The sequence below is a fragment of the Copadichromis virginalis genome, linkage group LG7 (genome assembly GCF_057382275.1).
Source record: "Copadichromis virginalis isolate Kocher_CV1m ecotype Utaka linkage group LG7, C_Virginalis_male_GT1.1, whole genome shotgun sequence".
NCBI classification, from domain to species: Eukaryota; Metazoa; Chordata; class Actinopteri; order Cichliformes; family Cichlidae; genus Copadichromis; species Copadichromis virginalis.
In genome coordinates, this window is record NC_140624.1 from 3,937,963 (window position 1) to 3,963,560 (window position 25,598).

A 25,598-nucleotide genomic window follows, 5' to 3' on the forward strand; every position below is an offset into this window, starting at 1 on the left:
TCTTTCCTCTACATACTTGCTCTATGCAATCTTTTCAGATACACACAGCAGCTAAAGGAAAGCCTGGTAGCTTACTGAACACGTTTGTGATTACGAACATTGCAAGGACATAGATTTGCTGCTGTATTGGCTCATGAAATATATAACTGTATCAGAAACACCACTCGCTTTTTAATTAATAGGAAACATACTTTAATTTATTCTCTCTGGTCATCTGTCAAAACTCGCGTTATTATAACTGCCAAACTTTTATATAATCACACCCCTGAGTCACATCTTAATAAATCAAACATGTTTTCTATAGGAGTCCAAGCCTCTGTAACTCATAAAGGTCCGAGTCTCCGACGCTCCAGTCGGAGCCAGTGAGCGAGCCCCTCCTCCTTCCTCAAACTTCATTTCCTCCTCGTCCAACCAGATAGCTCAGTCCTCAATCCATCATATAATATAGCGGCTAAAGACATCTGTCAGGGAGACACGTCCGATTTTTGGAAAGGGTGCTGTCCCAGACACTTTGTGGCAGGACAGAAGTGGGACAACAAACGCGTCCGGCTGGAAAGTTTGGCCAAAGCTGCTCAGCTGAAGTTGCGTGGCAGTCATTTGCCGTCTGACAGCTTCCAGCTACAGAGAAACTTTAGAGTTGGGGATTCACCAGGTAAGAAACTGTTTGCCTACATGCTTTTATTATTGATATCATTATTTTTAAACGTGTCGGTGTTGAGGCCGCTCAGCGAGCGGTGTGTTCGCGGTAAAGCGCCACGCTGCTTTTAGAGCTTTCTACTCTCCGCTTGACATTTTTTGCATCGACATGCTTGAAGGCTTTAAAATGAAACCACTACAGTACGACGTGATGTGATAAGTAAGCGAACAGGAGTGCGGCAGCCAATTTGCAGTGACCTTTTTTTAAACTACTGTGGGAATAGTTTCTTACTATTGCTGGACTGTAAGTTATTATAGTGGGTCTGTAGAGAATTGAGTGGTTTCAGTATCCCAGTGAATTACCTTTAATGGCTGTATTATTCCCATGAATGCTATTTCATGACCGTGTTCATTTCTGGCAGGGACTTGGCAAGATTTCAATGTGACACTGTGTCATGTTTGATCACTTCAACTTTTCATCCTCCTGCTCTGTTCTCTCTCTATAAATGTATTAGCCTCCGTCCATTTTAAAGGCTTTTTAAATTTAAGTAAATTTCCCTGTCTTTGGTTTAAGCGAAGCATTTTGCTGCCTCTTTGGTCATATTATAAGTTGATCGTGTAAGTCTGAAGGAATTTGAAGAATCAAAAGCGTATATTCTGGGTCCTTTGCAACAGCTGAATGGGAGGCTGCTATGATACAGCATACTTCCATTCAACAATAGGCTCATCTCTGGAGTTCCTCACTGATTGTCCCTTCTGTTCACCATTGTGCACAGGGCGTGTTTAGTAACAGACATTCTGATGAGCCTAATAAGTATCACCCCATCTTTTTCGCCTAAGGATGCTGCAGATCTCATTTTAGATCTGATCACAGTGAAGTGTCTGAAGCTTTATTTCCATCCACATGTTTCCATGTGGGCAATGAGTGTTTTGTCTGTGTCCTGTGAAGCAGTGTCATGACTGAAAATGAGGATGTGAATGATGTTTTTGTGTATCCCATTTGCAGATATATTATTTAGTGTAGGCCTGGCTATGGGTAGAATACCTAAGCATGAAATTATGATTAATTGTTGTATTCCGAGCCTTGAAATGGCTGTTTTTCCTGCCCGTCTTTAAGGCCACCCTCCATTAAAGCCAACTTTTACCTGACTCGCCACAAACAAAAAACGTCAACACCATTTGGGTTCCCCTGGCCAGAGCTGTGTGCCTGAGATGACCGTATGAAGGATTTTACTGGCATTACTTAGAGCTTAGGGTATAAACAAACAAAAGAAACCTCATACAACTGGGTGTTTAGATCAGTCTGAAGCCTGACCCTTTGACTCACAGGGAATATTTGCACTTACACTGACTTCATCACCTTAAACTGCCTCCATGTGTATTATAAACATCAGTTCATTACCATGTAAGAGTATATAAATGACATAAGTAATGACAAGAATACTGGGTCTAGTTAAATTCTCTGCAAAAAGGTTTATGCATGCTTTCCTTAAAATCAAATATTTTTTCCTTCCCACAGAAAAATGTTAAATTCACAGAAGACACATTGTTAACGAAACCTACCACAAAGTTTAGACACAGAAGGGGTCAAAGGTCAAAAAGAGCTGTGTCAAAACAGCAGTGCCCCCCCCCCCCCCTTTTTTTTTTTTTTTTTTTTTTAATCTCATGTTTCCAAACATGGATGGCACACCATATCTATTCCTGTGTATGAGAGGGGAGTGAGAGGTCTCCGTCTGACCTCGCATTCCTCCTCCTCTCATGGTATGAGGTCAGTGCCCCACCACTGACCTGCTGCTGTTAACTAACATTTCCATTTTGTTCTGAATTTTCATTTTTGTGGTGGATTATTTTCAGCAGCTCTGGAGGGAACTTTTTCTCTGTTCTTTAACCAAAGAAATCTACCATCAGAACAGAAATGGCCCGCCTTGGATTAGATATAGTAAAATTAATGGAAGAATTTCATCATAAGTACTTGACATATCCATGAGCAAGCAAAATAAATACATAAATAAATATAATCTTTGCACAGTCAGCACTCTAAGGCTACTGTATTTTAATTCAGTAACAGTTATGAGCATTGTGAAGAGGTTTTCCCCTGGGGCGCACTGGCTGATTCTCTGTGGTGACAAACAAAAGCGGCAATGTGAGCCTCTCAACCATGTTTACTTCCTCGGCTTTCGCTGTCCCACGCAGCCGCCGCAGAGTTCGTTTCTCTGTTCTGTCCCTTCGTGAACGTTCCTATTCACTGGGACGAGTAGGCACGACCGTCCGTGCTGGGCAGATTTCATTCTGCGAGGACTCACAATGGGTGAGCTGTGCTGCTATGTCAACATTTAGCTCTGTCTTGTATCCCCCCCTTTTTTTCTGCTACTTTAATCACATCCCTCCAGGCCAATCAGCAACAGGAAGAGCACAGCGGCCTTTGTCTTTGTGAGAGATAACTGGTTCCTTGCTGCTGTGCACCATGTGCAATGACTCACTCTGACTTTGCAAGTTGCGTCAGGGAAGCCTGCGCTATGTTCTTTATTTTAGACTTTTATATTTATGGCCTACTCAAGGCGTGCATTTATGAGATGCAGATCAGATATCCAAGTCTCAGCTGCATGTACATAGCCAGCAGCACAGTCTATGCCTATATTTTGACTTTACAGTCACCTTTTATTTCCAAGTCAGAATCCTGTCTGCTCAGAGTGAAGGTGAAACAGATTTCTCTCACCAAAACTCGTGTGATCAGGACTACAGTGCATCGTGTTTCTTATTCACTTTCTGTGGGAGAACATTGTTTCCAAATGTGTACAGCGGGGAACTCTTTTCCTGCGCGCATCATTGCCAAACCGTCTCACTATGGAAGAAAAAATCAATAACAATGTAAAAAAGACTAAAGGTGCTACTGACAACACACAATCAGACCACCTTGCTTAGTTTGTGCTTTATTTTGTATAACTGTTGAATTTCAGCACCCTTAACTCAGTCTATGCCTTACATTTAATATTCTTGGTTCCGTGTGGTCTCGACTGATACTGTCTGCTCTGCAGTTTTGTTGCAGTCGGAGTGGAATTTGAAACAACAGACTTGTTGTCTTTTGCTTGGAGGACTTCCTTTCCTGGTGGCCTGTTTAGCTGTAGCCTCCATTGTTTGCCTTTGTCTGTGTTGATGGGCGGATATGTGGGAACCTTTTTCATCTGATCTCTAGGACACAGCCGGTCTATAATGGTTGCTGTCTAAAATGACTTCCCCACAGTAACCTGTAAACACTTTTTATTAAAATATTATTTGCAAGCTATCAAATAATTAAATGTAGCTTTTCCTCATGCAACTAAATAAATAGCAGAAAATAATAACAAACAAATTTTGGTACTGCTTAGACACTGATATCATATTACATATCATGTTTGTACTTTTTTGTCATTTTTTATTGGTGTACTGAAGATATCGTGTGGCTTCATTTTCAAAGTCAAGAGGAGAAAACCAGAATCCATCTGGTTGCACATAAAAACATTTTCCACATTGAAAGACTTACATTCTTTTAGTTATAGACCATATCTTTTATAATGAGATTCCCTTATGACATCCATAAGGGAATCTCACTTCTGCAGTTACAGTATATGTCTATGTTTGATGTGATGCTGTTGATTTTATTCGTCATTAGTTGCTTTAGAGTTTAGGCTGTTTTGACCATGATGTGTGAGTGAGAGCTCCACAGGTTACAAGCAGTACTTTGATCATTATCTATCTCAGCTTTAAACATTTCAGTAGATGAAGTGAAGTGAATAAAATATGGCAGTTAATTCAATCTAAGTGAAGTTCTGCTTTATTAAACTGAACAGGAGTACAGAAGTCTCTACTGTTACAATATTACATTAAATTTGCTTTAGGGCTGCACAGTGATACAGTGGTTAGCACTGTTCTCTTCCATCGAGAGGCTTCTGGATTCAACCTGCAGATCAACCGGGGCTCTTCTTTGTGGAGTCTGCATGCGCAGCCTTGGTTCTGACTAAGCTCTACCATGATGTACCTGCTTTTCAGTCAGCTGGGTATAGATTCTCTTTTGCATCAAACTGAGTGTGCAAGACCAGGTACATTAGCATGGATTTGATGGGTAATTCTGTTGCTATGTGCACTCGCACAGTTGTGAAAACGTTGTTTTTGAGAGGTTACACTAGAAGCCGGCATCAGCTATTCTCTTTTAAATCAGCCTCTCTGGGTCTCTTTCGAAGCAGCGTTCCCCCAGTAAACAGATTCTTTGAGATATAAATATAGTAGGTTTCTCTGAAGAGGTGACGAGGCAAATGCATTACATCATAGTAAACTTTTTCTTATTGACAATAGTTAAGTTAAAGTAGTGAGATCAATTCCTGAACGTTGTATCCTAATGAACTTTGACTGTATTGTGTAAATTACTGTGTGAGTTGTGGTGTCTAGTGTGTTTTCGGATGGTTCGCAGTATGACTGTTAACATTCTGTGGTAGGTAAAAATGAGAGACATTTGTCTATATACTTTTCTGTCTTTGTAAAGGTTTTTTTATGTAATTGAGTGCTACGTGCTATGACAGAAAAAATAACATGTTCCACTATAACCATCAAATTAAAGCCTGTCTGTGGGTGGCTTACCACCCACAGACAGCTACAGTAGCAAGTGTTTTATCAAACCAGTAATCTTTGACATCAAAGTTCCCTACATGCCCCTTTACACCACAGTATTTACTGCACGGTTCCCCTCCATCCATCCACCTATTTTATTAGCTGCTTAACCAACTAAGGATCATTGGAGAGACTGCAGCTGGTCTCTGTATTATTGTGAGCTCTTTACCTTACAATATAAAGCAGAGAGGTGGTGTACATACTGCACAAGTCACTAGCCTAACACAGGGCTACAGTTTGTCTACAGAATGCAAAACTTCAAAGGCCTTAAGGTGAATTAAGCAAAACATAAATAATTTGTTAAATAATTTGATAGAAACATCCCATTTTACAATCAGCCCAGCCACAAATCACAAACCTTTCCGTCAGAGAGCACAAGAGTAAATATTCAAAGCAGCACTTGTTGCTAATGTACATTTATCATATTTAATATATTATACACGTAGCATGACATCTTATGCTACATAGTAAAGGAAATTTAGATTACTCAGTTGGAGAAGCACTCTGAGTTGAATCATTCTTAATATTATTTAAGAGAAAAAGGAAACATTTCCTGTTCTGTTACCTGTATTGGGGGATCGTCTCCTCTGCTGTTCTAAATGCTCGTTGTTATAATCATAAAGATCTCGAAAGAGTAATTTATTACCAGCTTTGAAGCTGTTGTGATTAACTGTACACAAGAGAGCTTCACTGACAAGACGGGAGAAGCTCTCATGCTTGATGCCAGTGTGCTAATTAAAAACAACTTTATGAGCAACTACAGAGCCTCATGCAACTTGGATTGAGACCTACATCCACTGAATGCTTTAAACATGAGTCTCCTTCCCTTCTACCCTTAGAGACTTTCTTGTGGTGACATATTGTTTTGAACTCTAATATATTTCTCCTCCCTGTGCAGATCACCTCCCTTCAATCAATCAATCAATCAATCAAGGTTTTATTCTTGATAAGACACCCCCCCCCCCCCCCCCCCCGACCTTACACACACAACACAGACATCACATGGGGATACAGGTCGGAGATCGGTAGCGTCACAGAAAATAAACACTGAAATATACACTACAACGGGAAAGTACAAGAGGAAAAAGGCATGCAGCATGAGAACAGGAAACAAAAAAATTCCTCTGCACAAAAAGCACATAAATGTCCACAGCACAACATTATGGATCATGTGACCAGCCACAGAGTCGGGTGGGGGGTGAGGAGTAATCCGAAGCAAACACAGCAGCCATCCTGCCCAGCGCTACCATTCCAGCGCGGGCTCAGACCCGCCGTGTTCCCAGGAGGGAACAAGCATCGAAGGCGTTTGGAAAGGGAGGGGGGATGAGTGTGTGCATATCAGTGTATATGTCTGTGTGTGCGTGTCCAGAGTTCAGCTGAGACAGTGTCCTTTGCCCTGCCAGGGTAAGTAAACAGTCTTCCAGCCAACCCAGGTGGCCTTACATGGAATGGGAAGGAACAGACTAAACACAGTTGTTATCAGGGTGTTTTTGTTGGGCTCCAGCCTTGCGACCGCAGCTGGCGCCGAAAGGGTATCCGCATGGAGTGATGGTGCTTTTTACTTTAGTGCGAACAACTCGTATGAATTTCAAAGCAGTTCTACAGTCCAACACTGGTCTCTCAATCTCCCGTTGGAGAGCCGTGAGCTTCTCCATACTTGCGTTCTGTGATGTTGTCATTTCTTGTGCTCAAGGAGCCGATTCTGAGAACTCACGGCAGTGTGCATAGGGAGCAGGTGAACGATAAGTGAGTTTGTTACTAAATATTTGGGGAATGCATTATACTTAAGTCTCGTCCCGTTCCTCTGTGATGCATGTGTGAGTTATTTGTGGGGGATGATTAATCAAATTGGCTCCATTCATCGGTTCATTGTGGAAGAATGCAATCCCATAGAAAATCACTCCAGAACATTTACATATAAATGCTTTTAAATACAGTCACACGTCAGCTGTTTAAAACCAAAGATACAATTTTATGGAAACCATTACCAAACCTTTTCTGTAGAAGAAGCTTAATCAGAGACATGATGTTTATTAAACTGAGTAAACCACAATTCTGCAGTCATGCAATAAAGCTCAATTAATGCTCCAACTCTTAGTCGGCTGCTTAAATATGCTTTTGATGTAAAATCCAAATAAGCAAGGAGACACCTAAGAAAATCCAGTAAATGGTTAAAATTCAAGCTTGTGGTCAGACTTGCTCCTCTGTATTAACTTGCCAAACTGTGGCTACTGAGAGTAAAAAAACATTTGTCTTTGCTGCCAAAAACTCTTTTAATGATAGATTAAAAGATCCCAGAGGGACATAAAATGTGTGGGTGTACTGTAGGCCTATTTCAGTTGGTGTAGCATGTGGATCTGAACAGCGTTTTCATTTTAGACTAAGCTTATAAGCTTCTGTCCAGAAGCAGACTAATCTACTAATCACAGAAATGGTGGTACTCATGTAAATGCTGTATCAGAAAGTGCACAGACCGTGCATCCAGTTTATTCCTCCAGCAAATGCACAGTTTGTGCACATTTACTGTGGAGTCACAGATTTTGGGCTGCATGCAGGACATACACATTGGCAGACCACATACATCCTATTGGCTTGGGTAGATAAAAACACTTGTACAGCACATATACTGTACGTTAGTGCTGTTGTTTGATTTGTGCTTCTTCTTCATCCCGCTTGCTCTGTTAGAAAGGTCATGACAAAATAGCCAACTGGAGACCAACATAGAGTGAAAGTTCTTTATGTTCGTTTGTCAAATGATTGCAATCAGTCCTTGAACAAAATACAAAATTATTAATTTCTCCCATTCTGGGTCATCTTCTCTTTCCTTTACTTAATACTTGCAGTTGTATGTAGATCGAAACTTCAGTGGGCTCGGTCTCTGATTACAACCCACGGGCGAAGGTGCAATTTTCATTTGAAGAGTGACCTGTTTTCAACCCCTAACATCAGACGTCAGGCCAGAAGCATGCATATCATTTTAAATGTTGCTGTTGTTGTTGAAGGGTCATGATTTTGACACGGTGAAGGAGCTCCAGCACAGAGTGATCTAAAGATAGCACCATTGCTGGAGGCAGCGTAGTTGTGCGTGATGAGAGAAAAGGAGAGAACAGCGTAATTTTAAAAAAGTTTTATAATGTATTTATTTATTTATTTATTTGTGTATTTTTGTGTTGTTGTTGTTGTTTTTTTTTACTTCTGGCATTCTGGAACTATGCAATCATGAGCTTGTGTGCCTGAGTAGAATAGTATTTATTTATTTATTTATTTTTTGCCTGTCCCGTTTGGCTCTTTTGCCATCAGAATTATTGTCTAAAGGCAAAGAAAGATGCCCAACGGATTTACTTTACCAAATAGACCATCCCAGCTTTGCCGTAATGGTCTATTTGATTGACCTTTTATTGTTTATTTTATTTATTTTCACTTGCTAAATACGGGACAGACTTGACTGGGGAAAAGAAAGGGAAAGAAAAACAGCGGGGAAGAGGGACGGGGATAAAAAACAAAAACTAACAAAATAAGCAGACAAAAAATACATCTATCAATCACCTGGATCACCTGTTGAGAATGAAAAAAGAAAACAAGCAGAAGAAAACGAGAGCAATAGAATAAACAACATCACGATGATATATGTGAATATAACTAAATACTAAATATTAAACATTATTGTGCAGCACATAATATTGACAGCGCACAGTGTGCTTTGAGGTAGGAGCCAAAAAGGGTGTAGTTTGTGTGTGTGAGCACCCGTGTGTACACCTGTGAGCATGAGCACGCTTGTTTTTAAAAGGTTCCTACATGTAATGATCTGTTAGAGGGTGTGGGGGGGCCACAGCCCCGTCCTCCAGGGTGTGAAGCAGGTATGGAGGAGATCAAAACTCCAGACATCCAGAGGCCCCCAGAACACAAGAGACCAAGGAAGACCAACAGAGGGGCAGCCGCGCCACTGTCCCAGAAAGAGCTGAGGAGAGTCCCAGATGAGGGCTCACTCAGCAGCCGCAGAGCAGAAGCCAGGGGGAGTTGCAGTGACGCGCCCGTGAGCTCCGCCGGCAGCCAGCTGTGCCTGAGTGACCGAGCCCCAGGCCGAGAGGCCGGGGGCACCCCACCTCCGAAGTGTCCCGAGCGAGCCCCAGGCTCCAGGCCCCGACAAGAAGCCACCAAGGAGTGAGCCGGTGTGTACCTGGACGCCCACCCCCGGACACAAAGAACCACCAACGCACCGACGTCTGAGGGCGTCTGCCACTGGCAGGGGAAGTGGTGGTGGGTGGAGATAGGCCTCCAAACCTTGGAGCGCCTGAGATGTCCCCAGAGAGGTGGCGTCTGATACCCGACCTGACACAGGCATACAGGCACACACAGATACAAACATCCATTCCCACCCTCATGCTCTCATATGCAATTACTCAACACTCACCCAACGTGGAGACAGACATAAAGAGACGCTGTACACACGATCACACTCCCCAAGCTCCCAATGATTCATCCACACACATTGTACCAATATTTTAAAACTATTATCTTAGCAGGGACTCATAACTACACGTGACAAATGTTTGGTAAATTTTCTCTGTGTTTTTTGTGCCTGGGGAAAAAAATTCTGCACATTTTGTATCATGTATTAGATTTTTAAATGATCAAATATTAGTACCAATATTGCTGTAGTAGGTTTCTCTGAAGAGGTGACGTGGCAAATATATTATATCGTAGCAAACTTTTTTTTTTACAATAATTAAGTTAAAGTAGTGAGATCAATTCCTGAACGTTGTATCCTAATGAACTTTGACTGTATTGTGTAAATTACTGTGTGAGTTGTGGTGTCTAGTGTGTTTTCGGATGGTTCGCAGTATGACTGTTCACATTCTGTGGTAGGTAAAAATTAGAGACATTTGTCTATATACTTTTCTGTCTTTGTAAAGGTTTTTTTGTGTAATTGAGTGCTATGACAGAAAAAATAACATGTTCCACTATAACCATCAAATTAAAGGTTTTCAAAGCAGACAAACTGTGGGTCTTTGCAGTGATTGGCTTACACCGTAATACTGTAATAGAAAGGTACAATAAATAATTTCACCCTTGCAGATTAACATATGTAATTGTCATTTTGATGATCTGAACACACTGAACATTTGGCTGTTTAGTTTAAAACAAAATATCTAAACACCCAAATCCCACGTTTTCTGCATTATAATAGATAAAAGGCTAAGCTAATTAGAAAGAATTGCCTTTTAAAAGAAGCAGTTTCCCCCCCCCCCATGTAATTAAATGTAAAGTAACTTATTTTACACCTCCAATGAGCCATACTATCATTTCTGAAAAGAACATTTAATAAACCTTTTTGTATTTATTTTTGTATTTATTTGCATCAGTCAGCTGTTAACCCTGATAGTGGTACGCTGGAGCCACTATCAGGGACAAACAGAGACTGCAGCGTGTTGTGCGATCTGCTGAGAAGGTGATTGGCTGCAGACTCCCATCTTTGCAGGACCTGTACACCTCCAGGACATTGCGGCGTGCAGCCCGGATCTCAGCTGACCCTTCTCACCCTGGACACAGTCTGTTTGACCTGCTCCCCTCAGGCAGGAGGCTCCGGTCCATTCGCACCAGAACCTCTCGCCATAAGAACAGTTTCTTCCCCTCTGCTGTTGGACACATGAACAATAACCGTATGACTGTTCCCACCACTAACACATGACCCTACGCTGTGTCACTGCATCATTCCATGTTTGGCACTGATCACCACCTGCACTCATGTATATATCTTTCTACGTAGCACTTTTAATTCTTATTCCTACTTTTATTTTTTCATGTCTATTTAAGTGCTATTTATGACACTATGTTTGCACTGAAGCACCGCAGCAATTTCCTAATGTTGTAAACCTGCTCAACATTTGGCAATAAACCCCATTCTGATTCTGATTCTGATTCTGTACCTGAAGCATGGACACTATAGAAACACCTGAAATGACGATAAGTTTTTAGTTGTTTTGTTTTTTTCCTGCTGCTGTTCTGCACTTGTAGTTTTTTTTAACATGCTGTAATGCTGATTTCTGAAAGTTCCAAATAAAAATATGAATATCTCAGTTTCTTTTATTTGAAAGAAAAAGCAGTGATCCGTTTTGATTGAGGGCAATGAACCTGTTATTGTGTTGAATAGCCGACGCTTTCTCCACATTCTTGTAGCTGAATGAGATTGTTCAGCCAAGCATGCGGTGAAAACATATACAAAGCCAGATATATCACAGCAAATCCCACTTCTAATGCTCAACCCAGACAAGCTATCAGGGTGTTGTTGTGTTGAAGAGAATGACCATGAACCCAGTAAATTCTGCTCGAGTCTTTTACTCAGTTATGCTTGTTTCTGTTTGTTTTTTTTCACACTGTGGGCAAACAAGCTATGTCTTATTAAAACAAGCTTACAGTGCCTGGGTTAAAACTCCACTAACCAAATGCTTACTGTTGGTGACTGCATACTGTTGAGAAAACGACTCAAAATATTAGAAAAAGTACATTTAGTACACAAAGTACAGAAAAGTGTCCCTACGTTGTTTCTTTGTTTCAGTTTTCTGCTTTGAATAAGTAGTGGTGATTATTTCGATGTATATACTTGAGATTCTGTCTGATACACCAACATACTGTGACATATAATTGTGTAGTGGAAGGAAAAAGATGCATGATGTGCATTTGTGTTTAGCCCCCCTGAGTCAATACTTTGTCGAATCAATTTTCCCTGCAGTTACAGTCAGATTAGCTGGAGAGCGTTGTTGAAGAGCAATTTTCAAGTCATGCTAATGGGATTTAGGACAGGACGTGTCTGGACCTTGACTGGGTCATTTAAACATACGGCAAAATGCTCAGTTTTGGTTTCATCTGACCAGAGCTTGCTGTGTCCCCTACATGGCTTGTAGCAAACTGCAAACAGGATTTCTTATAGCTTCTTGTTAGATTTGTGAAGTGCTAATGTTTGTCCTGAGGACAGATTCTCCAGCCTGAGATTTGGATTTCTGCAGCTCCTCCGGGGTTACCATGGGCTTCTTGGCTGCTGCTCTGTGTAGGTAGATGGCACTGTCTTGGTTGGTTTGCAGTTGTGTTATACTCCAATTTCCATTTTTCAATGTTAGCTTGAACAGTGCTCCGTGAGATGTCCAAAGCTTAGGATATGATATTTCTATAACCAACCGTTTAACTCTGAATCTGCTTTCAAAATCTGAAGTAAGATCTGGTTACGAAGTTGACATCCTGAAAAGTGAGTTACTTGGATCCTACATGCCACACTGTTGTGGTTGTGTCCAAAGCTGCATAAATTTTAGAAATCCATTTTTAAACTTGTTCTAATATGTGGACAAACATCCATCCATCCAGGATTTTTTTTTAACCTGAATGTAAACTGGTTTGCTTTAAATCGCTGAACTGGTTTGCAGAGTGCACAGGAGGGTTTTGTTCTTGTAGTTCTGGGCTACAAACGTCTTGGCATTTGCTGAAGAGGGGCAGTCTGATTGACCCATGAACCTCTTCTCTCCTTGCTTTGCCTTCTGAAGGATGGAAACCGCACACGAGGATGGTAACAAGGAACCTCTCTGCCCCTGGCCTCAGCCTGTTTGACACATGCATTCAAATATTTTGAGAGCTCCTGTTTAACATGCAAATTAGCTGGACTCCAAGCAGGAACCCTGAACAGACTGGAAAATCAGTTTTCAGGTTCAGGACTTGCTGTACAAATGAGACTATAGTAAACTGTGTGAATATGTCCATTGTGGATGTGATGACATGTGATGGAGCATAGGTAGACATCCTTTGAAAGTCTATAATCCTTTTCAGACAGAAGACAGTGTTATGGTGGTTATGTTATTATAAACCGCCCAATATAACACTTAAAAAATTCACACAGTTTTTGGACTCTGGACTGAAATTCTCATAAATGTGAAATTGTTTCTATGGCAGTCCGATCTGTCTAATTGTATGTCAGAAGTATTAGATTCCCATTATGAAGCCTGAAAGGAGACACAATAACAATTGAATTAGCTTGACTGTCCCATTGCTCATAATGCTGGTACTCACAGTATGTGCAAAGCCCACATTGATCCTTTCCAAGAAGCTCATACAACAAAAGTTTTTCCTCAGTGTTCAAAGGCAAATCCTTTCTTGGCAAAGCAACTTGTTTTGTTTGACAGCTGAAATATTACTTCTCAGTGGGAGTACCTCTCACATTAAGTAAATTGTGTTTCCAGATGTTTTCACAAACCCTTTTTTCACAAGTGTGCTGCGATTACTCCTACAAGCAATCAAAGAACAGAACTTTTGTCATGAAGGACTCAGCACTCTGCTAAATTTCATTAGATAGTTGCAAAATACTTTCTCTGTCATACCCAGTTTCCACTGCAGGCTGTGGCTTCTTCTGAGAATGAGGTTTGCAGAGTCACTCTTAGCAACACAGCCTCGTGTTTCTGATTCAGAAGTTGTGGCTGAGGCTCTCTCCTGTGTAATCGGAGCTCTGAAGCAATTCCTTAAAGAATGCTTGATTGAGATGCTCTTGACTCAGAGTAATTGTTCATGTCCTGCTATTAATAGCAGTACTCATTTCTTTGTGCATAGATGTTCCTATTTACTGCCGCTGTGATGCAAGTGCTGCCGTTTGGCTGGCTCATATGCTCAGTGTATTTATTAACATGTGATTTATAAGTCTGTGTGTTACTTTGTCATTATGTAAAAATAAAGCAGTTGTCAGTTCCAGTCAATGGGGTCGACTTAATATCTGTCGCCCATCTCTTATCAATCTTTCAAAAGCTGCACATTATTAAAACAATTAACCTTTGAACCACATTTTCAGCATAAGATGGAAAAAATTACAGCAAATTCAGATTTTTTTTCCTCTTTATTGTTGGCCGTATATTTAGGGCGGCATGTACCTATGATTGCTGTTGTGCTTCTTATATACTCTATTTGTCAAATTTTGGCCTGGAAATTTTTTTTCAAAATAAGATACAACAGCTGTTAATTGTCTTGGCAAAAGAACGTTTGAGGTTGAAAGCTTTATTTAAATATACAGTAATTATAGGAACTTAATTAATAGTCTAGTTATCCCAAATATTGGCAAATTACTGTGTTATAGCCACCAAAACATGAAACATTACTCACAGATTACACAGTAAAAGCAATACTATATCACATGCAAAATAGCTTGTGATAGTTTGTGAAAAATTTCAAGTAAGTAGTACAGAAGGAGGTCAGGATCCTTTAATTATATACATATATATCAGTAAAGATCACAAAGACAAAACTGAGCACCGCCTGTACTAACTACTCCCACTGCATTAGTTTAAAACCCCTAAAGAATGGAGTAATTATAAGTAATCATAAGTCACCTACTGTATATGGAAGATCAAGCTGTGCGCCAGAAGTGGCTGAGACATCAACTTATTGATCCACCTCACAAGGATCTCATTCAAATGTCATTTGGGCTGGATAAGTGTGGCTAAACGGTGGCCAAGAGAGAGAAGGTGATGAGTACTAAAGAGGTGGAGAGGTTTGAATGCTGGATATGTAATAGTTGTGTATGGAGATCCCACAGGCCAATGAGAACCATGGTGAAGAGGGCAGTCATAGTTAAATACCTACAGAAGTTAAGATAGGTGCTGAAAAGCTAGTTCAGTGGTCAGAATATGTCCTTCCAATCATCAGAGACCCATCTGGGGTATCCATTTCTTCGTGGCCTACAGTAAGAAATAGATGCCTCTGAATGTCAGTACACAAAAACCTCTCACAGTGCGCCGAGTCCTCCACCTGAAGTCTGCCACACTGAGGCTCTATGAGCAACAGAAAGAAGAAGGACAAGGATTAGACAGTTCAGAATGAAACTTTAAGGCTTTGATCATGGCAGCAAAAACACAGACCCAATGCATCGGATCCATAGAGGCAGCAGTCTACCGCAGCCAGCTGCACTCAAGTTGCAGACTGTGCAAAGGTGCCCTGGAGATGGTCTAGTTCAGGATGTAAGATGCAAGCTGGGACTGTGTACACTGAGAGGCACAAACAAGTGGCTGGGACAGTTTACAGTAACTCCCGTGGCACATAGGTGCCGCATTTATTAGAAGTCCCCTAATCCCAAGGAAAGAGACACTGCTGAAGACAGCTGAGAACAACAGAACTAAGGTTCTGTGGGACTTCAAGTTCTAGATAGAAAAGCAGCTAAGCAAGCAGGCATAGCGGTAGTTGACGAGGAGCAGAAGTTCTTAGATGTGATAGATGTAACAATACCAGCGAACAGTAACATCAGAAAGAAGGGAGTGTCAAGTGTTGAAGGAGCAACTGGAGCAGATGTGGAAGGTAAACTCCAAAGTGGTCCCAGTGGTAACAGGAGCAAATTGAAGGAGAGGCCCCAGCAGTATCCAAACACAAGATCAGAGGTTTCTGTCCAGAGGAGCGCAGTCCTAGGAACAGCCTCCCAGCTAGAGGACCTGAACTTGAGGACCTTACACCTCCCCCACTCCAGTCACAGGGAAAATTAGCATCCACAACTATATGCTTTTGCTTGTTTAGATTTTTCTACAGTACCGACTTTGTTGGGCGTATCTGGGCATATTTGGGATGATTTTATATAAGAACGCCTTCTTTTCAAGTCATATTTTGTTTAAAATGCCATGTTTACACAGTCCCTCTCTCTCTGCATGTTGAACTACTGCTATGAAAAGTCGGCTCCTGCAGGGTACATATCTACTTGTACACGTGAGGCAGAAGGTTTATACGGTGTTCAGGGGATGAACTACATCACTGTAATGTCAGCTTTACCTTTGGAAGAAGGGAAAGTGCTATTGCTTTAAGGCTGGCGGGTCCATTGTTTCTTGCAGAGGTCATGAGTAGCTTAGGGCATCAATTAGGTATTTCCTGTCCAACAGTCCCACCTCCTGTGCCTCCATCCTGTGTTTTTTCCCTCTCCTGCTCACATAGCTGTATTAGACAAATTCATTATGTAAGAGCGTAAAACCACCACAGGCCCTGTGTCCTGAAATGTAGGAGCAGCTGCTTTGGTATAGTTTGTTTCTTGTGGTTGTTGTGCTGGTTTTAAGTGACTGATTATATTGTTTATTGTATTATTGTTATTTTGTTCGCTAAAAAGCATGAGCATCCAAAAACAGTGTGCAGGTAGATGTCTCATTCATTAAATCCAGTCTAATGTCAATGAACCCCATTCTGGAATTTGGACCAATCCTGCAGTCAGTTTATTCGATAAAAGGGACGTAGTTTATTTTTTTGGTTTTGTTTCCCTGTTGTTCCCGTTTTCCTGTAGGCATAAATGTGAAACTTATTTATTTAATTTCAAATTTAGTTGTTTACTCTATAAAATACTGGGAAAATTCTCATCAGTGTCCTAAGACCCATTGTCACATCTGATGTCCTGACAGTTAAATGTTTGATTTTGTCCTACTGTCAGGAGTAGTGTGAGAAGAAGCCAGTCATCACGCAGGAGAAGCTGGAATCAAAATGGAAATGGCTTATGCCTGAGAAATGTAAATTTGAGATGGTCTACTTTGATAGACAGGTATGATAGAAAAATATATAAATGTAAAGTCCCTTTCACTATTCTTGTAGCATAAGTGCTGTGAAATCTTGTTGGCAGCTCGCAGAGCAATACAAAAATCACAAAATAAACGGTAGATGGGAAAAACCTAAAAAAAGCAGCAGGCCTGTGGGATCAGGGGAAGGGAAAATTAGGCAACATGGGAGAGACGGCTTTCTTCATCAGACCTCAAGGGGATGTTTCACATATCTGCCTACTGTACCCATTTATACTCAGAGCTTTTACTGTGCTGTCAAGTAATATAAAATCAGTCCAGCTTCACTGGCATCCATATCAAACTATAAATCTTGAAATATTCAGCATAAAATAATATGATGTAATAATAGCAAGTTTTGACATGATTCACAGTGAACCTTCAATCGGGATGTGTTGTTACTCAGCACAGAAATTGTCGGAGTTCACACACTGGTATGAATACCAAACACAATAGACTACACAAACTCAGCATATTTTTCTCTTTTTCATTCCCTTGTGTTGAGCTGGCTCCTTCAGATGTACACCTTCTTACTTTAATTCTCATTGTCAGTTATCGAAGATGTTTAAACTTTCAAACAAGTTTGACGTGGCATCTGAAACTATAAGCATTGCTATGCCTTCTAGATTTGTTTCGTTACTTCACATGTTAGATCGGTTTTGCCCCACAGCCCATAATGATTTAGCTCACAGCTTTGAGACTGGATGCTTTTCTCAGAGGTCTGCTGAGTACTGACTCCAAAAACCAAAGCAGTGGAGCATTTCTTGTTCTTTGATTGGAAAAAAGCAGGGAAATGTCAGTCCAGCATTATTAATTATGCCACATATAGTCTTTAAACCACAGTGGAAAATTAAAACAAATGACTTGTTGACTTTCCATTTGGCTCAGGCAAAGGATCGAACAAGGACATACGGTAAATGCCACAGCTCCAGATAAACATTTAATGGGTTTTTTTCTTTATATTTCTTTATGCTTTTCCCTTACATTCGGTTTCCTTTTTCTTCTACATTCTTCTACTTTCGTCTACTAGGAATACGTTTTCTAAATGGCAACAGCAGATATGTTTTTAATAAAGCATAAATGTGACTAAATTATTGAGGAAACAGTTTCAATAAAACATACTTGGAAAGTTACAGCAGTTTGATACCGGGTGTGCCAGCCATCTATCCTTCCATGTTCATAACTATTTATCAGACAGAGCTGTCCAATTCACACCTACGATCTATTTAGAATAAATAATGAACCTAACGAACATGCGCGGACTGTCAGAAGAAACGTGTAAACTCCACACTGAATGACCCCAGTTGACTGGGAGGTTTGCACTAAGAACACTTCCAGTTTAGATTCAGGAAACAGACACTATCTCTACTTTAAGATTAGGCTTCAAACTTTCCTTTTTGCTAAAGCATATAGTTAGGGCTGGACCAGCTGACCCTGAATCCTCCCTTAGTTATGCTGCAGTAGGTGTAGGCAGCTGGGGGTTCCCATGATGCATTGAGTTTTGCTTTTTCAGTCACCTTTCCCACTCACTATGTGTTAACAGACCTCTCTGCATTGAATCATACTTGTTATTAACCTCTGTCTCTCTTCCACAGCATGTCTTTATCCTGTCTTCCTTCTCTCACCCCAACCAATCACAGCAGATGGCCCCGCCCCTCCCTGAGCCTGGTTCTGTCGGAGGTTTCTTCCTGTTAAAAGGGAGTTTTTCCTTCCCACTGTCGCCAATGTGCTTGCTCACAGGGGGTCATATGATTGTTGGGTTTTTCTCTGTATGTATTATTGTAGGGTCGACCTTACAATATAAAGCAGCTTGAGGTGACTGTTGTTGTGATTTGGCGCTGTGTAAATAGAATTGAAGGCTGTGGTGCAGTGGGATGCTATGGGAACCTTCTTCTCAAGCAGTTTACTTGTGTGGGTGAAAGAAAGTACAGAAGTCATTATTTGAGCACAAGGTTTCTTCTATCTTCTATTCTTACTGAAATAGGGTATTTAGTTAACATTTAACTTTTTCTTTTGCATTCAGACAAAGTAAGACAAATGATGAGCTGCAACTTGTAGACGTATTCGGCAAATTTAATTTGCCTTTGGTTTGTCCGTGAAGAGAATTCCACATTAAACCACTGACTTGGGCAGGGCCTGTCACACCCGACAGTGGTCACATATTGCGGTGATCATCTGGACTGTACCTGGAGTTTCCATATGGAACTGACTCATCACAGCATTCTGCTATGCTCTTTATAGACCAAGCCAATTTAGGGAACACAGCGACGTACTCTTAGCGTGCCTAAAATAGTTTTCTGTGATTATGATTATGAGCGGGTTGGAATATGTGATTTTGTGACAGTGACTCATATCCGTAGTGGTTGGAAATGGCATCATTGGGATGCTTGGGAAGTGCAAAGAGGAGGACAATAATTTTCCTGTTGATTCATTTCATGTTGTCAAAGATGCCCTGCCAAAGATATGCTAGATTTTACATCAGCGAAAAATCCTGCCTCACGAGGATGCTGGGCAGGCTGTACATGTGTTGTTTTCTGTCTACGTGTGTCAGTGTGTTATTAACCATTGTGAGCTTAATATAATCTGTTGTGTTGGCGTTATGGATGCCTCTGTTTTTAAGCACATACCACACTATGCCCCCCTGTGGTTCATAGGCTTGCTTAATTTTACCATTTCTCTGAATTTCTGCCTTTTAGTCGCCTGTTTTTTATGTGCCTTCATCGTTCTTTCACTTTTTCCAGCTCTTCCAGTCAGAGGAGTCGCTCGGCCCTTGTTTTTCTTCATCTATTTGACAGGCAGAGCACAAGCGAGCTGGAGAGATCACTGCTTGTGTTTCCAGCCACACAAAACCTGGTCAGAAATTACAACATGGTTGACTCTGCTTGGTTTTTAGTTTCAGCCTTGCAATGACCCGATTCTGCCTTTATCCTATTTAATTTCAATCACTGCTTTGTTATTGTTTCTGAAATACTTCTCTTAGCAGGATGGTTGAACCTTGAAGGCTTTTTGGGAATCAAGAAGAATGTAGTAATTAGTTTTGTTAGTTGGGAAATTAAGGAAACGTTGTATTAATGCATGAAACAGAATAAGCCTAACTGTAACAGACTTAGCCCATGTGCTGGGTAGGTGTAGTTATTTCCGTGGTTGCTTCAGGCTGTTGCAGTAGAATAGACAATAGACATTCCAGGAAATATGCTCCTTGGACTAAATTACAGATTGTTCAGGGCTGGCTTGTTGCTCTGGTTGTGGATATGTGGGTTAACTACAGGAGCCCACCATTTAGGTATACAGGCGTGTTCATACACAAGCCGTGCGCCTTCAATTTTAGGACCAACCTGCATGTCTTAAATATTTCGGTGGCTGCATAACTTATTTTGATATATAAGAAATGCGAAAACACATGCAAAGCAGTAAGTTACTGTATTGTTTTTGCTCGAATAGCGTCTGGTGTCTCACAAACATGGTTGTCAACAAGTGTTAACTGGTAAGAGCCAATAATGTGATTATGTTCTGATTTCTCGAGCTCAGGGACACTGGAAACACCCAGTTACAAAGATGAGAAAACGCTGGGTAACCTCTTATAACCTCTGATATTCTTCCTAACCTCTGATTAGCTGGTAACCTCTTATATTCTCAAACACTGAAACTGAAAGAAGTGTGCTAAAATGAGCTGGTAAACACTGCGGATCACCTCTGTAAACAGTCTGCGAGGTGTGTGAAATCACACAGCGGATCTTTATTTCTAGGGCTCACTGTTCCCCAAAGTAAAGGATGGTGTCAAGTTTTAGCAGTGGTGAGTCCCCAGAGTCCTTTGCTCCAAAAAACTCTATATTCATTAAATGTTCTCAGCTCAGGCCAAACCTACTTAATATATTTAGGACCTTCAGGTTCACTTACTCACTGATAGGGATGGGTATTGTTTAGGTTTTATCCGATACCGGTGCCAAACCGGTACTTTTGAAACTGTGCCGGTGCTCAAACGGTGCTCAAACCGGTGCTTAAAGAATGGAGAACACAAACTTTGTCCAAAAATCTCTCATGTTCAGCTGTTTTTTTTTTTTTTGTAAAAAGATAACAATGTTAGCCTTTTCTGCAGCTATGGGGCATATATGGCATCACTCTTGGCTGGAAGCAGTGCTTAAACAATGGAAAAAAACACAAACTTTGTCCAAAAACCTCTCATGTTCAGCTGTTTCCCACTTTTTCTTTGGTCATTTTAGCCTTTTTGGCCAGGGTGAAGGGAGCATCTGCCATCAAACAAGAAGACAGCCGCATGTAGCTATGATGATGTTTGCTAGTTCACCTTACATGCATTAATGTAATAATGCGGTTAGCCTACTCAACATAATTTACACACGAACAACATTAAGCGACTCACGCAGAGAAGAACGGCTGCTGCTGCATCATCATCCTCATCATTCCTGCTACACTGGCAGGGCTAGGGGCCAGGACTCTCCTCTTCGGGTTTTTGGGGGATGTTGCTAACTCCGGGTCTGATAACAGGCACCACACCCGCAGTAGATGTGCTCGGTGTGAGGTCTCGCAGCAAGCTATCAAATACGGTGCATTTCTTGGCTTTTAAAAAAAACACCTGGCGACGCATTAACAAAATGCTATACGTCTCCAGGTGTTTCATCAGATTCGAGGTGTTACCTCCTTTGACAGTATCACAGTTTCAGCTTAAAGCACTTGTTGCTGCTGAGTTTGCATATTTTGCTGTGAAGTACAGCCAGACTTTTGACCGCTTCGCCTTGGGCTCGCCTTTTAGTCTGTAGCTCTGCTCTAAAAGAACATATGTACCTGGTCCCGCCTACTATCCTCGGAAACGTAAAATGATTGGCTAGAATCTAAAGTGTATCACAGCTCAGGAAAAAAAAGCACCGAAATGTGCGCTGCTTTTCGGTCTGGTTACTACTGTTTATGTCAGAACCGGTGCCATCATGGCACCGGATACCGATACCCATCCCTACTCACTGATGGTGGTGGACTGTGTAGAGACAGGCACACTTGGTTTTGGATGCGGTGGCGTAACTTTAGCCACCATCCAGATGTGTTGTTTTTAAGTGTCAAATATGAAAAATGGGTCATTATTTTGTGGTATTCCTGAGATATGAAGACCAGACACTGTATCCATCCACATTAAAGAGAATGGCTTCTTCTGTAGAAGCCGTTCAGTTTAATTTCAGTGGTGGCCACATAAGGTTCTGTGTTTGAGTATTGAAGGAGGTCATCCATGGAAACTGTTTGGTCTGCACAGGCCTTTCTGGAGGGGAAAAAGGGAAACTAATACCTCAAGGTTGTCACTATAAATCCCTGTGAGGCAGACTAGATGCTTTCACAAGCAGCCTTTTTTTGTCATGCTTATTCACTTTGCTTTTTAAATTCTACTCACCGTTTTCTCCTCCAGTGGAGTCCAACAAGAACAAGAGTTAATGGTGTGTTTTAAACTCTGCTTGAATTTCTTCACTTTAAACTGGCTCCCTTTGTCAATTGGTGTAATAAACAGAATCCTCTTTTAACCTGTGATGGGTCTGTGCTTTACAGAAACTGCTTTTGACGGTGAGCACTCTAAATAATGTAGCTTACATTGTGTATATATTTATACTAGTTGGTGTAATAGTGCTGTTGTCTTCATGAAGCTTTTAACAAAGCTGTTTTTATTCCTCTGTTTAGCCTGAAGCGCAGATTAAATTCATTAGTACAAATCTGGCCACACATTTCCAAACTGAGAATAGACTGCATGAGGTTAAATGAGGATTAAAATGAGGTTAAATGACTGATCACACCTGATTCTAATCCCGATCTAAGCATTGCTTTAGTGTCAAATGTTTCAGGCTTTGGTAAAATTGTCCTCTGCCTTCATCGTTTTAGCTTCACTCTGTTTTATTTGTTTAAATTTTATCAGCTTTATCAAATTAAGTCTGCAAAAAAGTGAAAGTATGAAAATATATAGTTAAACCCGATGATTTAAGGCAACTACTGTACCTTCTAACTGTTCTATAACTAAATTCTATTTATTCACATCCACAAAAACATTTGTGTTTCTTTACATTTTTTTTTAACATTTTCCATTTCGAGCTGCATGTGAGTTTCTTGGTCTTGGACACAGTTAACGATATACTTTGGCAACAGGTTGACCCCAAATGGAAAAAAACAAAAACAAAACCACCGAATGGGTTCAGATGACACCACTCAGTGCACAGTAAACTCTGAGTTAGGAAAGGAGACTTGAGGGAGAGGGAGGATCAAGAGACTGGAGGCTGAAGGAGAGGGAAAAGGGCACAGCTTTTCACAGCCCCAGTTATGTTGTTGCTGTAAAAACATCAAGGTTTTGCTTCATAGCAGGACTCCCCAGCCTCAGCTTTTGATGGCTGTGTTAGCCGACCACAACACAACGCCCTTTTTTTGGGGGAGAGTCAGTGGATTCAAAGGGGATGCAGGCGTTTAATAAAACTTTATGTACAGATGGGTGCAAAATGACTTCTTCTTGTTCTTCTTCTTTGTCTCTATACTACTGTAGAGGATTTTAAATTAAACAATTGAGATTTGATTGAAATTCGAGGGGTTTAACAAAATTATTTTGTTGGCTGTAAGTCCTGAATCTTTTTTTTATGCATAGTGTTTTTGATTATGGGAGCAAACTGAAAGGTTTAAATAGAAAGACTGTTTTATTTTGGAAACTCTTTGGCAGTCAGTGACTTCCTGAAGTCTAGATGAACTCAGCTCCGTTGAGCTGCTTTGCCAGGCCTTTAGTTGCTGTTTGTTTGTGGATCTTTCAGTCTTGCGGATCTTCTCAGCCTTCAGTTTTGTACTTAATAACTGAAAGGCGTGCTCTGTTGGGATGAGATCAGGTGGCTGGCTTGGCCACTGAATAATATCATTATGTCCTTACCCATTTACTTTGAATCTAAGGGTCTCTAAACTGTAAACTTTAACAATCACCTCGAGATTGTTCTTCACCTAGACGGGGTTTTCTCAGCCAACAAATATTTGTGTGATCGTTTGCTTTAACTGTTGGTTGTTGAGGTGTCCAGTGTATTTCTTTTTTTTTAAGAATGCACAAAACGTTTTTGCTATTTCTCTTATTTATTTATACTTTACTTGCACAGGCTTCTGCAGAGTTTCAGTGAACAGCTGCCAAATGCAAGTTCAGCACATGGAATCATTATCAATCTTATATCTGTTTAATTCAGGACTGTATAATAGAGGCAAAACTGCAAAAAAATGTGTCCCTATCCACGTACTTATAGACCTGAATGCATGATGCTTTACTTGAATGTTGCTGTAAAAGATAAAACTATGTAAATGGCCTGTATTTGTACAGGCCATTTACACATCCACCCATCCACACACTGGTGGAGGCAGCTACAGTTGTAGCCACAGACTGACAGAAGCGAGGCTGCCATATCGCGCCATTGGCCCCTCTGGCCAACAGGTAGGTGAAGTGTCTTGCCCAAGGACACAACGACCGAGAGTGTCCGAGCCGGGGCTCGAACCGGCAACCTTCCGATTACAAGGCGAACTCCCAACTCTTGAGCCACGATCGCCCGATGTTTAAGAGTGCATGTTTTGTGTGACACTGTTTTGAATTTGATCATCTTGAAATTCGGTGGTGCTTGTTTGGAGTTGCTGGAGAGGAACATCAAATGTCTTTCTGTGTGTTTCATGTCAAAAGCAGTTGTTGACAGTCCGTCGATCCACTGACAAGAATGCTTTTACTGTCCAGGTGCTTAGACATGTTGAACATGTTGACCCTGAGTGAAAAAGCTTTTAACATTTGTTGGTTTGGTTTCCCACTTTTTGCATTTTCTTAGGTTTGCGAGCTTCCTTAAAAAGCTTCCTTGTAGATTACAGCTACATAACATCAAGGTTGCTGAATAAGCCACCCTACTGTTTGAATCTGTGGTGAGTTTCTTGACATAAACATCAGAGTGGGTCACAGATTTTTTTCACTTTTTAAAACATGTCATTTTCCTGTATTTATACTTACCTGCTTTTAGAAAAACATTATAGTGGCTCTCTAACAACAACTTTGGATGATGCTGATGGTATAATATAGTATGCGTGTATAAGTTCATATCTTACGGGTAATGAGCTCTCAGAATGGACACAGATGAGCAGGTATTAATCTCCTGTAACTTCTCCAGCTAATTTTAGTCTTATCAAATGACTGATTAGCTTTCTGTTCCACTGCAACAGCAATAATTTGCCCTTCAGAGTGCCTCTGCAGCTTTGAGTTCAATCGGTTGGGGTGTGTACAGCTATTTAGCAGGACATTAAAGACCTAAAAGTGTGATTTTAAGGTTTTTTCCCCACTGTCTGTGCTTGTAGATGAATGCAATAATACATTAAATTAAAAAGAAATTGCCAAAGCTTGCTATTCTAATATGGTTTGCATTGTTCAAACTGTGCTTTTCAAAGCTTTCTCTTGCTGATGAATGCCAGTTGTGTTCCCTTTTAAATACAACTGGCATCTCTTTTATTTTTTATGACCTCCCTCGAGGACCTGAATAGCATGTAAAGTCATAGAGTCCTAGCTAAGTGATGTTTTAGTGGTTGGTGTAGAGCTCTTAGTGGTGCTTATGAAGTTTTTTCTTCCGCTCTGTTTTTATGTGTGGCTGTCACTTAGCGAGGTTTGCCAACCATGACTCCACGGATGCAGGTTCTGTGTGTGCCTCAGCTTCTCCTGACACTCATATTAAATTCACTACACACCTGTCAAACCCATATCATGCTGTAGCAGAGAAAATATGAAATGCATGAGGATTTGTTTGGCTT

At 40.9% G+C, this 25,598-nt stretch overlaps 1 protein-coding gene across 1 annotated transcript in view; it reads left to right on the top strand.

The window, feature by feature from the left end:
* The first annotated feature begins 391 nt into the window (after positions 1 to 391).
* The window catches only part of tspan9a (tetraspanin 9a), a 193,055-nt gene continuing 167,848 nt past the window's right edge, over positions 392 to 25,598 (top strand). Inside the window, exon 1 of the mRNA XM_085461245.1 lies at positions 392 to 652. The gene's annotated coding sequence lies outside the window, so the exon portion shown is untranslated. The remainder of the gene's footprint in view (positions 653 to 25,598) is intronic.